Source organism: Festucalex cinctus, chromosome 8 (assembly GCF_051991245.1).
Source record: "Festucalex cinctus isolate MCC-2025b chromosome 8, RoL_Fcin_1.0, whole genome shotgun sequence".
Lineage (NCBI taxonomy): Eukaryota > Metazoa > Chordata > Actinopteri > Syngnathiformes > Syngnathidae > Festucalex > Festucalex cinctus.
This window is the reverse complement of record NC_135418.1, coordinates 16,285,748-16,299,259: the sequence shown is the minus strand read 5'-3', so window position 1 is coordinate 16,299,259 and position 13,512 is coordinate 16,285,748. Positions and strand designations below refer to the sequence as shown.

Here is a 13,512-nt window from a genome sequence, read left to right as displayed (position 1 = left end):
CCACATCTAATGGTGACAATTCCTGCAGAGGTGGGTAGTCATGCACTCCATTCACTCCATTATATTTATATGTATTTATGTTCAATTTATTATTGCTATACAGTGGTACCTTTACTTAGGAAATTAATTGGTTCTGGAAGAAAGTTCTTAAGTCGAGAATTTTGTAAGTAGAGACACATTTTCCATGTAAATGCCCTAATCCGTTCCAAGCCTCCCAAAATTCAGACATAAATGTTTTGTAAAGCATAAAAATGCATCAAAACATGTAACAAATGCATGTTACAATTAGATTATTGCACAATAAATGAGAGCTGTGCATAATGTAAAAAACAAAGAATAGGGTAAAGAATAAAAATGATGGTCATTTGGCCTTTTTAACTGCTGTCCTCTTCGTTTTTTGCACTCTTTTTGGTTCATGTTGTCTCTAAGAAGTGTTTTTGCTTGGTGATTTGTAAAGAACTGATCCAAGGATGTTTTTTTTTGTGTGTGTGTTTTTTTTAACAATCTTGTTTTTTTTTTTGTTTTTTTTTTTTTGTTTTTTAAATCACTGACTCACTCACTTACATCATGTAAGCCGCATATGATCTCCCAGGTGGATAAGTGAACAAACGGCATCCGGCACTGAAGGCAAGTGACGGTTCGACTCCTCCACCTTTTTTCTTTTTTTTTTTTTTTAACAATCCTTCGAAAATGTCCAAGGCAAACATCATACTGTAATTTTACCTTTCGTATCCTGAAACTTCTTTCGTAACGAGGCAATATTTTCCTGTTGAGGAGTTTCATAACTTGACATTTTTGTATGAAGGGGCGTTCGTAAGTAATTTAGTTTGTCACTTGGGCGCTGTCGCATGACTGTTTCATCACTCCAATGTAACTATTAGTGGCGTTTGTCTCCAGTTGACCAATCAAACGGAATCTGGAAGTCACATGACCGCACACAAAGTCTTGGTGGCAAGTTTTGGGCAACATCCAAATTTTTATTTTTTTTCCCCTTTTTCAAGTGTATGATCTTGTCCTTTTATCTTTGTGAGGCCCAACTTGTGGCATTGCAACTTTACCATATGTATTGTACATTTCTATTTGTGAGGGTATTTTAGCTGGCCCACATGACAAATTTGGTTGCGTGGCGTTTTGGCTTCATTCTCCATGACACCTGTTCACATTCTAGATGAGGAAAGCCCTGCCTGCTCAAATAATCTGGCTAATTATTATGATGAAGCCTCGGGCTTTTTATGAACACTCGAGGCCCTTCACTTCCAGTTTTAAACCCCCCACCCTTCCCCTGACTGCATCCTCACTCTGCTTCCTCAGCAACCTTCAGCCAAGGACACACATACTTGTACACGCAGACACACATGCAGTTCTGCACTAATGCACATGCATAAACACCCAACCTGTAGCACACACAAAGCGAGTCTTTCTTCTCTCGGACGGGTCTTTGCTCTCGATGTTTTTGCACCTGTGTATGTGTGTGTGTGTGTGTGTGTATGCTGGTATTTCCTCTCTTGAGCGGGTTACCGACCACAAACATGCCTCCTTCTCTCTTTCCATCTTTTTCTCTTCCTCTCACTCACTGACTCTCTTTTTTTTCACTTCAGTTCACAGTTTACTGTGAAAGACAAGCGCAACCTTTCCTCCAGATTTGAACCACACCTAAAATATGTTGCAGCTACGAATTATTAAGCAGTAATTATCAAGCAATCCAACAATGTAACAATGTAAAACTATGCCTATATATGTATCATTGTCGTTAGTTTTTATTTTATTCTGAATTTTAAAAAAAAATCGTTTTTTATTCATTAGTGTTTTAAATGCATTTTCTTGTCCTTATTTTTTATTTTATTTTTTTTTTCCAATTCAATTATCATTAGTATTAGTTTGTTTCATAAACATAAGCTGTAGTTTCAGGCAGTTTCTTTTTTAAGCATTTTCATTTTTATCTATTTTCATTAATTTTCGTTTCAGTTATTTCTAGGCTTTACGGGATCAGGATTTTACGGCCTATCACAGATCAATGAGTTTGATGAATAAAAATGATAATCGATCACCGATTTGATCAGAAGATGGAGCAATTTATCTATTTCAAAACTTTTATATTTACAGTCGAGAACCGTCAATTGAAATGCATGTTGGAATAAAAAAAGTTCTTCAAAAACTGCTGATAAACATCAAATATAACATGTAATGTCTTAATTCGTGGAGCTAGTCAATGACATCATTGATATAAATTAGACACAGTCCTTATGAGATAAGGGGTACAAGTGTCGACAAAAAACCCAAAACAAGAACAAATATTAAGCAAAGGTGTGTTTCTGTAAAAGGTGTTAATTTTTGGAATAATTTGGGAATTGACCTGAAAAGATGTGACTCACGTGTTAAATTAAAAAAAAATGTTTAAAAACAAAGTTAAAAAAAAAAAAATATATATATATATATATATAATTTATAAATGTATTATGGTATATGTTTAGGAATTCCATTTACATTTGTTGTTGGCAAATGTACACATGTCTAAGTGCACTTGTATACGTGACCAGGTTTATACATTTTCTTTTTGAAAAATATTAACCTCGTAATGAATAATGAAATAAGTCTAAATATACAATATATAAGGGGAAGGACGAGATACGTTTTTAAATTATTTCTCCTACCTTTTGTAAACTGTGATTGATGATTGTAAAGGTTCTCCTTTTCATTTCTTTTATTTTTTTTATTTTTTCTGCTACTTGTTTATATGTTCAATAAAAAACAAAACAAACAAAAAACAATCAGGTAAATTAAGACATTACAGACGATCATTGATTTAGCATAAAATGCTAAATATTGTCCGATCCTGATCAAACCAATCTGATCTAACTATTTCGTTAGTTTTCACTAACTTCTATAATCTTGGTTGGAATGCGCATTTTTCTCTTGGCAACCTGGCAGAAATTATTGTTGCCTCATCCCCTCATCCCACCTCTCTTTCTCAGTTTAACCATCATAGCGCCACTGAGAAATGCCTTTACAGTGAATATAGGTAGGCCAGAACATTTGGAACATTATACTGAACACGCATAATATAATGAGATCTAAAAAAAGTTATTTTTCTAATTAGAATCAGAGAGTTGTTCATTATTGCACCCCATCGGATTGTGCAGGTGTACCTAATGTTATGTCCGGTGAGTGTTGAGGGTGGCACGAGGCGAGGTCGAAGCGATTGCTAAAACAGCCGCAGGGTTTGAAAGTATAAAAGGAGGGGCAAAAGGAAACACGCTGGGAGGGAAGGCGGTGGTCACTGGTGGGCCTGAAGAGAAGGAATAGAGGGATGAGGGAGGAGTGTAGCGCTGAGACGTGTCAGAAAAAGGGCGCCTGGGCCCCCCTGTGGAATGTGGCCTGTCTGCCTCCCCAGAAAGAACAGAGCAGGGAAGGGGGGGCAAAAACCAGTTCTGCCCCATCATGTAGGGGAGGGGAGGAAGGGGGGAGCCAGAACAAAGAGCGGCATTACAGGAGAGGGTAAAGAGAGGCGGAAAAGTGAGAGTGTGTTGCACTTTGTTGAGGTGCACGGGTGTAGACATGCGATGATGCATAGCCAAGCAGAAATGTAAGCAGGATAAATCCTCACATACCTCCAAACGGTATGTGTGTTCTGACGAGAACCAGGTGTCTTCACTACTTTCCCTTTCCTTACATCTCTCATCCGCCTCCCCCCGCTCCGTTTTTGTAGTAAACGACTACAGTACGTTGCTGTCTCCTCTTTTTCCCTCACCATCAATTAATGGCTTCTGGTGTTCCAGGCCGCCACAGTAGTAGTAGCAGCTGGCGATGACAGCAAAAGAGGGGAGAGGAAGGAGAGAGAAACGGCGACAAAAAGGTGCCGTTTCCTTTTAGGAGTGCCACTCATCAGTTTGGGCTTTTCCCCCTTTCTCTCTCTTTGCCTTGTTCTCCTTCTGCCTTGGCCTTAAGTTACTCCTGCAGGCAAATAGAAAGTGAGAGGCACATACAAGTAGTCGTCATGCTCTGCCTTCCCCAAGGCTATCAAAGACAAAATGGTTGAGGAAAAAAACAGTTTTACAAATTGGTCTGGACCCTCCATCCATACTCCCATTTGTCATGTTCTATTTTTTTATGCCGTCTATCCTTGCTTTAGCCCTTAATACAACATACCCACACTCGCTCACACATATAGAACATCTTTGCAATGCCATAATGTCTTCAGCAGCCCTTAACCATCACTGTTAAGTGACTAGAACTAGATCTATCTATCTATCTAGCTAGCTAGCTAGCTAGCTAGCTATCATTCATCCATCATCCCTCCGTCCCTGACTACCTACCTCCATCTATCATGAATCATTCCTTCCTTCCTTCCTTCCATCCATCCATACCTGTCAATTTTTGTTGAACTTAGTCTTATCAATCAATTGTGAGGAGGTGTCAGTGTTTCCTCTCAGAGGCTCCAGTTGGAGCTTGGGGACATCTTGTTTACCTGTATAATCGCCAGACTCATGTACGGACCCCAGCGAATATCAATGACTGTGTGGAAATGAGGGGAGCCTCTTCGATAGTCCTGGAGTCGACTGTGTTCTATCCCATGATGGCACAAATGTTCTGTTCTACCTGCATAAGGAAAATACCAAAAGAAAGAAAACTCCACCTATGTGCACAGTTAGACTACAAAAATCGAGTGCAACGTCTAAATTCGCAATCATCCCTTTGAAGTTGTCAACCGTCTTCAACCTAAAATTGGTCCTGATGAAGCAAGGTGGACAAGTATAAACTGTACTCACACACACACACACTCGCGCTCCCACATGTGCACATGGGTGATGTGAGTTAATGAAGGGTGTAATTAAGTAGCCGCAGTGATGATTTGAGATCGGAGTGGGGGACTGATACAGATCTCAGATATACACAAACACTGATAATATGATAAGTGTTCCAGGAGCATGTGCTTTACATGTGAATAAATGGACGCAGAACAGTTGTGATTGGCTGGTTGTGGTGGAGGTGGGGTGCAGGGAGGACTTGCAAAGTAATGCGAGGTGAATCCTGGTCACTGGGACACTAATGTCCTGTTTGACCTCCAGATCTCGGCTACAGTTCACTTTCAGGTCAGGGCTGTACAGGAGATAGGGGTGATGGGCTAAAAAGAAAGCACATTTTGATTTCTTACTGCTGTGGGATTTCATTTAATCACATTATGCTCGTGCATCTGCATGAGCAGTGGAGTCCCCGTGCACTTCTCTCACTACGAATGTGTGTGTGTGTGTGTGTTAGGCCCAGGATGTGCACGCATGTTTCCCACTGTCATGCACAGGCCACTAAATCAGTAGCAGGCCTCTCTAAGAGTGCTGTCACCTCCTAAAAGCGTTGCATTGGTCTCAGCCAGGCTGTCCTCTTTATGATTGAGGTCAGTGAAGTTCAGAGGTCACCAGAGGCCAGGCCGGGTTGCCAAGCATCACAGAACACCCACTGCTGGATGGGCCACAGTACAAAGAGCACTATAGTGCACCGACTTCCTCCAAGAGTCTCCAAAGCACCAGTGGCACTATTTTTCTTTTTCTTTTCTGACTTTTGCTCCCCTAAAGACACGAAAATATAGCTAAGCTTCAGATTTATGACAGGCTCGTAATTGCTTACTTATACGTGTTTGGCTTTTTTTAGTTACCGTATTTTCCGCACTATAAGGTGCACCGCATTATAAGGCGCACCTTCAATGAATGACATATTTTAAAACTTTTTTTCATATATAAGGCGCTACAGTAGAGGCTGGGGTTACGTTATGCATTCATTAGATGGTGCTGCGCTAAAGGGAATGTCAACAAAACAGTCAGATAGGTCAGTCAAACTTTATTAATAGATTACATCTCTAAAAAAACTAAAACAAAAAAACAAAAATTGCCCCATGCCATTATGGAAAGCAATGCTATGTTTTTAGCATTTAGCCTACAAGTATGTTCAAGCAGATTTGTTTACATGTTTGAACGTATTTGCTTATATGTTCGAATATCTTTCTAAGTATGTTCAAATTCATTTGCAAGTATGTTCTAACTTATTTGGTATTGTTATATGTAAGTAATGTTTTGAAATGTTCTTCATAATTAAAAAAAAAAAAGGGTTTTATAGTTGATTAGGTTGTTGTACATTATGCTGCCAGTTACGAGAATCCTCATATAAGATTGGTGATATAAAATCATTCTTAAATAATTATTACATTTGATTATACAAAACATATGAATAAAGAATTAACAATTGGAAATATTTCTCTATATATTCAACTCAACTCGACTATTTATAGAGCACGCAAACATACATACATGCATACGGGGCGGTGTGGCTCACTGGTAGAGTTGTCCTCTCCCATCCGTGAGGCTGTTGGTTCGATCCTCACCCCTGGCAACCATTTGAAGTGTTCCTGACCCTAAACCATGATTTGTGAATGGGTGAACGTGAGGCTATGTCAAACACTTTGGGCTCTGTAGCTAAAAAAAAAGTGCTATATCAATAGCAGTCCATTTCATAAAAAGCAGTCAACAAAGTGCTGTACATGGAGTAAAAATCAGACAAACAAAAACAGTTCAAACAATACATTTCGTTGATAACAAAAATAATGTCCTTAGTGCAAAGTTTTAATAGTTCATTGAGTCTGATCAAGACTGAATTCCTCCATTTGCTTCATCATGCACACTGCGTGGTTTTCAGGTGCAGCCATGATTCTCTCCATTTCTGAGCTGATCAAAAATGCCATCATAGCGAGTGTGACTTAACCAAAAAGTGTATTAAATACACTTGAACTAGCTCACTGTCTGCTTTGAGTCTACAATCCATCGACAAGGCTACACGGATAAATCATAGACGGACTGAAGAAATGGTTCAACAGGCCAGATAAGCCTGCATGGACACAGTCACGGTTGGTTGACCCAGTCAGCCAAGAGGCTCTGAGACAAGAAAAGACAGATAGCAAGCCAGCTAAAAAGGATACGTGCGTGCGTGCGTGTGCGCGTGTGTCTGCCCCGTCTTTGTTGTGGAGACTGAGTTATACACACTTGCCTGGGCACCTGGAGTGCTGAGGTTGGCTTTGGTTGCCATGGGAGTGTTTAGAAGCACTTAAGCTCAGAGGGCCTGCCTGTGCTGTCAGGTAAATAACACACACACACACACACAAGCAGGGGCAGCCTTGCCGAAATGTTTTTTTTTTTTTTTGGTTTTTTTGGGGAGGGGGGGGAGTAAAATGTTGACTGTTCAGTTAATCTGCGGAGGGCATCACCATAGTAACCGTTTTAAGGGGTCAACGAGCAAAGCTGGATTCTCTTTGGTGTCCTGCATGTGTAATAATTAGCCGCTACTTGTTTTTGTTTTCACAAATAAAAGCAGCAGCTGATGTCGCAATCATTTGATACTTTTTTTTTCGTTAGAACTTCTTTAGAGGCAAGTGGATCAAACAGGTCACGTGATGTCTCAACTCGACTTTCTCAAAATCCTTCATTACAGCACTCAGCGTCTCACAAAGAGGTGAACGTCGAGAGGCGAGTGAGTGCGTTAAGACAGAACAGCAACAATTAAAAAGTGGCAGATTAGTTGCCCGGGAAACGACCAGATGCACACACACTTGTGTGTGTACACAACATGCACACAATAGATAGGTCGAAAGTGTAGCTAATTAGCGAGCTCTTCGTGTGGGCAATTTTCAAGCAGAGGTTAAGGAGGAGAAGAATGTAGCTGTTCCTCCATCCTTTGCCTTTACTTGGACTACCAGGGACGGGGGTGATGACCATTTATCCAGTTATATATCCATAATGCTTAACATGAAAAAAATGTCAAGTATTTTAAAGCTGGTTGTATTAGAATTGGTTTTGTCAAGAATTCTATGCAAAAAAAATATAATATTGTATTAGGGATGGGCGAGTACCGATACCAGGTACCGGTATCGGGCCGATACCAGCCTTTTTTCAAGTACTCGAGTACTCGTGACGCAGACGAGTACAAGCGACCGATGGCAGAGGGGGAAGACGTTAAGTGAGTCCTCCTTGCCTGTAACGGGCGCTAGCTTGCAGCAGTTTTTCACCAAAACTTCACCGGTTTGGAAATACTTCAAAATTGTGAATCTTAAACTAAAAGAGTATTTTGTATTTTGTATTTGTTTTATTTTGAGCGTTAAGACTATTGAAGAGTGACTGTGATGTTTTTTGTTTTTTTTTGTCAAAATTAAAGGAAATATATTTGTTTAAAAATATGTTTTAGTGATTTTTTTTATTTGTCAAAATGTACTACTGGTATCGGCAGTTGGTATCGGTAGCGGTGAGTACTGAGGGTCTGAGTATCGGTATTGGTCTGAAAAAAAGTGGTATCGAACATCCCTATATTGTATGCTACAAATTTTCGAAAATCATTTATAAGACACTTCCATAAAGGATCCTGGTTACACCGACCAAAACATGAGCTATAGATTTATAATTCATCTGTTTATGTCAAACCTAAGTTATGCATGAATTGAGACGGATGAATAAATGAAATAGAAATCAATGTAGATGTAAGCTTTTTGTATTTTTTTTTAAATAAATATTCTCTACTGCGATTGGCTGGCAACCAGTTCAGGGTGTACCCCGCCTACTGTCCAAAGCCAGCTGGGATAGGCTCCAGCACCCCCTGCGGCCCTTGTGAGGAGCAAGCGGAATTATTCTCTATGAGCACATGTAAAAGTCTCTTTACGCTTTCTTTTTCATCATTTGCAGCAAAAAGACACATTCTATAATCACTTTCTTTGATATTATGAAACAATTATTCTACTGTAAAATACAACTACTGAACAGCCTTACAGGAATCGTCATCTTTCTTTGAGTCTTCCATATATATGAATTGTAATTACATTAAAATTTGTACCATTCTTACACTAATTATGTCATTAAAAAGAAACCACTTCCTCTTTTTGGAAGATCCCCCACCCACCCTTGCTTCTGAAGTTCAAGGTCTTATGCTTGCCCATCAGTACGACGTTTAGACCACTTCCGCAGTTTGTGTTTGTGTGTGTGTGGCGCAGGGTTGGGTGTGAGGGTGTGTCCTGGCTGCCCCCAAGCCACAGCCAGGTGTAAAAACTCTCTGAACCAACAACATGAAACAAGTTTATTTCTATTGAAGCAGGCAGGCCACTGATGAGGAGCTTTTTTTTTTTTTTTTCCTGAGAATAACTAATACACCATTGTGCATACGTTTGTGTGCCTTCACGTGCACGTGACAGTCTCTGTTTACGTCTAAGTACGCTTTCGCTCTGTCTCCCGAGCCAGGTCTTGGCAGTTTCTTGCACGTGTTATTAGTTAAATTTTTTACTCTCTCCTTTTGGTTATTTATAATAACAGTTAAACGGCTTCCATATGTGCGGCCTGGTTGCCAGGCTGGAGCTGTGCTCATCATGGCCCGGCCCGCACAGGGGTTACTCTTGTTGGGGCGGAGGAACCCTTTCAACTGTGGAGGTCAACCAAATAAGAGCAAAGTGGCCTTTTCTGCCCTGGAGCATGACCAAGCTACTAAACTGTCCTACCTTATACATGATGAGGGTGAAGTAATCGAAGGCTCAAGGTATAGTATGTATGAGTGTGTGTGTTCCCATGTGGGCCAAGTCTGTCTGGAGTGAGACCTTCCTCTCTTGCCAACAAACGAGCTGTTTTGGAAACCACAGGGAAACTGCACATGTCCATATAATGTATGACGTGTGTGTATGTGTAGACCTATTTGCCATCAATTAGCCGTTTGGACGGCAAAGAAGCTCGGAGTACGGTGGAAGCCCCTTTTTATATTGTCAGGAAGGGAGTTTCTTGCTATTTAAGGCCCTTCTCACTCCGTAAATGCTGAGAATCCGTTTGAAGTTACTACTTCTTAAGTTTTGACATGCGAGTGTGATGGTAAATTATGTAATGATATAAAGCAGCCCTGGGTATTCAGTCATCCGGCATTTATGAGCAGGTCTATACCCCTGCGAATCAATAGAAACGTTAGATGAGTGTCGGGAAGGGGAGGTTTTCTCATTCCGCCACACTGAAGAGAACCATCTGGAAAACAACGTCCTTCCTGGATTTTCAAACAGGTCGCTTTTGTGAAAAATAGGATGTGAAAAAAAAGAAACACATCTCAAATCGGCGAGCATTACAGCATATTTTGATGTTCCTTTTGGAGTTTGTGAGTTTTTATTGCGTTGGCGCCCGAGCACGGTCTTTCCTCTCTTTAATGGTCAGTCTGGGCCCAAAGAAGCTGGCTGCAGCCGTTTGAAAACCTCAGCTCTCTAACTGAGACTTTATATTGCGGAAACATTACATTAAATAGCTGCGGAGGAGAGCGTTGCGGTCGGCTGATGTTTCTGTAGGTGTCCCAGATAGCGAGAGATTGAGGTGCCGTGCTCGTTCTGGAGGTGGGCAACGGGTTTGAAGTCGCGCTGAGTGGAAACAAATGGTTGCAAAGCTGGTGAGGGAGATGATTAATTCCAGAGAAAGAGAAGCCCTTGTGTGAGGACGACTCAGACGAACGGGGCAAAAACTTGGCACGGCCTCGTCTGTTTGTAACTCACTGTAAAATTGGGGGGCTTTAGCAGGATTTGACCGCGTCTGCTCATATATGTTTATGTCCAGGAAATATTGGCCCACTTACTGTTTTGAGAGGAGTTTGCGCCATAGCAACAATAACAACACAAAATTCAACTATTTAGTTTCAGTTAGTTGGTTGTGAACAGATTCATTCTGACAGTTGGCATAATGATTCAAGTTTTAAATGATGCTGCCAGCTGTTTAGCAAATGTATTTTCCAATGCTTTTGCCCACCTCCCAAAAAATAGGCTATACACTATGAAAAAAAAAAAAAATGCAAATGTCAATGAACCATAAACTGAGATGATATAAATGAATCCCGCATACTGTTTTGTACTGAAATATAATGGTCATCATTGTTAAAAAAGTAAAAGTTACTCAATTAAAAAAGGTATTATCACTATTTAAATCCTTGGTATGTATTTCAATAATTTTCACCGACACAGTCTAACGAGATCCACTATAAGAGATGAATGAAAAATACTCACGTTATAAGGTATAACTAACAATATTTTGTACAAGAAATGCTTAATTCTTTATATTGGCAATACTAGCTGGCAGGTCAAAAATTTCCAACATTTTTGAGCCAAGGCATCTTTTTAAAGTATGACGGCACATCACCAAATGAAAATGGTACATACAGTACATAGTATGAATACTGAAATAATGATATCATCACAAATTGACTTCGATGAAATATGAAACATATCTAGTTTAACTTCTGCCATTTTATGGAAGAGGATTCATAATTATTATCCATGCAACTTTATGGCACTGGCATAGATTTATAATGAATAAATCCTCATTTTCAGACAAATTAAGTAAAATTAGATAAATTCCCGCCACGTTCCTAATAATCTCTCATTCTACCTTATTTATCTCTTTGTGATGCAGCATAGTATTGATAATTCTGATTCTGATGGTATGATAACCATGAACAAAAATATTGAATAAAAATAGCACTTTCCCCATTAAACACAATCTATTTTATTTGTAAACAAAATATTGAATATTTGATACAGAAAACTGTATACCACATTAAGTTTGAATAAATAAATAAATAAATAAATAAATGTTAAGTGAGTATGGTGAGCTAAATTTAGAACAGACCCACAGGATACTCATATTGTCCTTCGGGCTAACTAGCGCCCACTGGCACCATTTTATTTATTTATTTATTTATTTTAATTAGGACAATGCACGCTAATCAGAGCAAAACATCAGTGTTTGCAGTGTCTCTTTCGTCGTGAGGAGGAAAAAAAAAACTTTGGAGGCAATTAAATTAAAAAAAAAAAAAGCAGGTTGTTTACTCATCTCTACAACCAGCCAATCATATTGTGCCCTGCTTGAACGTCCCATCAGAAGCGCTGATTACTAGTGACAGCCAGTTTTTGAGGTTATTGAAATCTTGACTTTTTAAAACCATGATAAACCATCCAACACAAACCATGGCGGGTTCGAATGCGCACAAACTTCCGAGGCCTGGTATTGGTATTATAAAGGCATGGTCCTTTGACTAGGGGGAAAAAAAAAAAAAAAAAACTAGTAGAACTTTAATAGTCAAAGTGTGTCAGTCAAAGTAAAGGTGGATTTGGTTTGGAGGTGCATCCATGATGATGCCCAGTGGACAGGGGATAGTAAGGATCACGGGGGTGACCCGGGAGGAAGGGCAGCTTTGACCCAGCTCTAGCTTGGCTTTCAGCTTCAATAACAGCCTCCGAAAAAGTGACGAAACTAAAGAAAAGATTGTGAAGAAAAGAAGTCCCGCCCCTCCCCTGTGAAGCCACGTCTCCTGCCGATCCAAAATCAGAAAGCATGCAGGCCTGTAGAGAAGCAGCTGGGTGTGACGGGCTTTTCTCTGCATCTTCACCCACTATATCCATCCCCTTTTTTCCTGCACTCCCCTGGGGGAGGAGCAGATCTATATGGATAGAAGTGTATTACAGCCCCTTGTCCCTTCAGACCTACTGTACTCGCGCTGCGTTTTGTGCACTTGCTCAGTCATGAAACAACTCTTACTCCTCTTTCCCCCCCAAATTCTTCTTGGTCAAAGTGAAGAAATGTGATACCACCTGCCTCCTCCTCCCTCAAGGACAGCAACCCTGTGCTCGCCCCGGGGACTGTTTACCGAAGAGGGAGGGAGGGGTGAGGAATGGATGGTTGGAGTATAGGGGAGGTGAGAGGGGGCCACGTTTGTTTCGTTTTGGCCGTCAACAATGGACCTCAGTCAGTGCTGATGGATTACTCCAACATATGGTGCCCACCTGTCTTTTCCCTCCCTATTCTAGACTTCACTCTGTTTAGATTACTTTGCTTCTCTCTGCCTGTCTCACCCAAACACACTGGATGGATTAGAGACGAGATTCATCACACAGACGCACATGCATGCGCAAACACACACAGACCTGTTTGCTTTAGCAACCTGAACCAGACACGCACACACACACACACACACACAGTCTAATGGAGTGAAAAGGAGCTCATTCGAGCATTTTTGTGTGTGTGCCTTGGCCAAAATGTCCACACAAACAGAATTGTCCACAGTATAAAGGTGCAACGTCAAGTTCTGTGCCGCACAAAGACTGAAAAAAAGCACAAATGAAGCAGCAGCTCAAGTTCAAGCAGGAGATATAGTCCTGCATTTGCACAGAGAGTGAGTAGAAATTGGTCTGTAAACGGGACAGTCCCGATTTTGAGCCTTCCTTGGATTTCACCAGCCCCAGATTGTGTCCCACTCTCCCATCCTGGCTTCCCGCTTTTTCTTTCTAGTAGTCAGCAAGCCAATTGTTTGGGACCTATATTTATCAATCACACAGATTCATACGATAAACTAATTAAAAAGGAATTAAACTTTTAAATCACTAGCTGGCATGTTTTCGTCATACCAGAACTACAAGTAGAACTTCTTTCTGCTTCTGTCTACGAATCGTGTGAAATATAGTCCCACTAGCCTAACGCTGTA

The 13,512-nt window shown here is 40.4% G+C and overlaps 1 protein-coding gene across 1 annotated transcript in view; it reads left to right on the top strand.

Annotated features, from left to right (window-relative positions):
• Positions 1–13,512, top strand: part of foxp4 (forkhead box P4) — a 125,213-nt gene that overhangs the window by 50,164 nt on the left and 61,537 nt on the right. The window lies entirely within an intron of this gene.